The 2,302-nt window shown below is 41.7% G+C and overlaps 1 protein-coding gene across 1 annotated transcript in view; it reads left to right on the top strand.

The window, feature by feature from the left end:
* Window positions 1-14: 14 nt before the first annotated feature.
* Window positions 15-2,302, top strand: part of LOC104849563 (calcium-binding mitochondrial carrier protein SCaMC-1-like) — a 40,731-nt gene continuing 38,443 nt past the window's right edge. The window contains exon 1 of the mRNA XM_019204792.1: window positions 15-175. The gene's annotated coding sequence lies outside the window, so the exon portion shown is untranslated. The remainder of the gene's footprint in view (window positions 176-2,302) is intronic.

Here is a 2,302-nt window from a genome sequence, read left to right as displayed (position 1 = left end):
CTGGCTGCGGGGCTTCGTGCTGCCGGTGGCGGCCTGCCAGAGCGATGACGACCACCTCCGCTTCCGGATCCTCTTTGAGGACCTGGACCACAATAGAGACAGCGTGGTGGACATCCTGGAGCTCAAGGAGGGGCTGAAAAACTGGAATTCCTCGTTTGATTCTAACTCGGAGAAGGTGAGCGGCTAAGCAAAGGTGGGGGCCCTGGGAGTCCGGAGAGACGCTGGACCGAGCGAAGCCCGCCTTGCTCTCAGAGGCCTGTGGCAGCGGGGACGACGAAGCCCGGGAAACGACTTCCCAGCCACCTTCTCGGAAAAATGTGCACGCTGGCAAGGGCCTTCTGGGTTCTGGGGAGATGTTGAATGGGTTTGTGGTAACTCCTTCCACATTTACCTAACCAGCGTAGACTGTCAGGAGCTATGCTGGCGGTTGAGAAGGCAGAAGTAAAGGCATCTCTTTCTCACGACTGTCACAGCCTAGGCAGTGGTGGTGAACCCATGGCACGCGTGTTATTGTGTTTTTCTTTTAAGACAAAAAAATGTTGATGTAGAGTTTTGTTTTTTCTTTTTCTAAACTAAAACCTCAGTACTCAGGTTTAGTTACAGTGTTGGCACTTTGTGATAAATAAGTGGTTTTTCGGTTGCATTTTGGCACTTAGTCGCTTAAAGGTTCACGATCACTGGCGGAGGGGAAGGTATTTGAGTTTTTTTTTTTTTTTTCAAATGGCAGGCCCAGATGGGTGCCCTTAGAGCTGCTCTCTTTCTGACATCCACAGCAAAGGGACTCAGGCTGATCAATTTGGTTACACTTCAGCCAGTTGTTTTAGTATGTCGCCTAAATTAGGAGATGTCTTTCTTCGTTTTGCTGATCTTAACTTGAATATTTTAAAATTATTTAATAAGTAACCTTAGGAGGAAGTTTCAGGATATCAAGAGATAAAACTTATCTTCCTTCCATCAGTGAGGGTATCAGAACATTTCTGATCTTTGTAGCAGTCGTCATATTTGAATCAAGTTCGCTGGTCAAGTCCCTTCGTACTTGCTAATAGAAAACATAGCAAGCAAACAAGTAGAAAGCTTTCACAAGAATTTTGTAAGCTTTTATTTTGGCATTTATGTTTTGGAAAGAAATGTATGGAATCTTGTAGTGATTTGTTTAATATTCATGTGTATTTCATGATTTCAAAAATTTTATTGTGGTAAAATACACATAAAATTATCTTACGGCTGGGAATTTAGCTCAGTGGTGCCATGCTGCCTCAAAAATGTAAGGTCCCTGGTACTGGGAAGAAATTTTATCATCAGCTATTTTCAAGTGTACAATTCAGTGATAGTATGTACATTCATATTTTGCACCTGTCACCACCATCCATTTTATCTTACAAGACAGGAACTCTACACCTATTAAAGAATAACTCCTTATTTTCTCTCCCCCAATCTCCAGAAGCCACCATTCTACTCTGATTCTGTGATTTTTGACTACTCTAAGCACATCATATAAGTGAAATCATACAGAATTTGTCTTTTTGTGGCTGTCTTATTTCATTTAGCACAACGGCCCTAGGTTTATCTATGCTGCAGCATGTGTCAGGATTTCTTTTACATTTATTTATTTATTTATTTAGGGTACCATGGATCGAACTCGGGATCTTGCACTTGAGAGGCAGGCAGCGGCACCACTGAGTTAAATCCCTGGCCCAGAGTTTCTTTTAATTTTAAGGCCAAATAATATTCTATTGTATGTATATACTATGTTTTGTGTATTCATTTTTTAATTGAGTTTATTGGTAGATTTTAGGTATACAGCACAGTTACATTCATTACTGGGATCTTGTACCTTTACATGACAGGTCTTGGTTCTCATTTTGTCCCCTTGTCCCTGCCCTCCCTTCACCCCATCCTCCTCTCCCCCTTTACAAACACTTCATTTCCATTTTTTTCATTTTCTCATATTTTTTTCTTTTCTCTTATTACCTTTCCCCTACCCTTCCCGCTTTCCCTACACCTTTAGCCCTTTTCTTCCTATTTCACATTGTCAATTATCTCATTAGGATCTTATGTACTATTATAGTTTTTCACACCAGAGAGACTATTCGGTATTTACACCATTTATTGATAGATAGTTGGGTCACTTCCATGTTTTAGTTATTGTGAGTAATACTTCTGTGAATATGGGTTTATAAATATCTCTTTGTGTCGCGCGCACCTCGCCAGCAAGGAGCACGCAACACTCAGGATTCTTCTGAAGCACGCTTTATTGGAGGTTCTTCTGCATTCTTCAAGATGGCGGAAAGACCCCGAGCCG

Source organism: Fukomys damarensis, unplaced genomic scaffold (assembly GCF_012274545.1).
Source record: "Fukomys damarensis isolate Sample0158 unplaced genomic scaffold, DMR_v1.0_HiC HiC_scaffold_33, whole genome shotgun sequence".
In the NCBI taxonomy this organism is placed as follows: domain Eukaryota; kingdom Metazoa; phylum Chordata; class Mammalia; order Rodentia; family Bathyergidae; genus Fukomys; species Fukomys damarensis.
The sequence above is the reverse complement of the archived record's forward strand: the minus strand, read 5'-3'. Positions and strand labels throughout refer to the sequence as shown.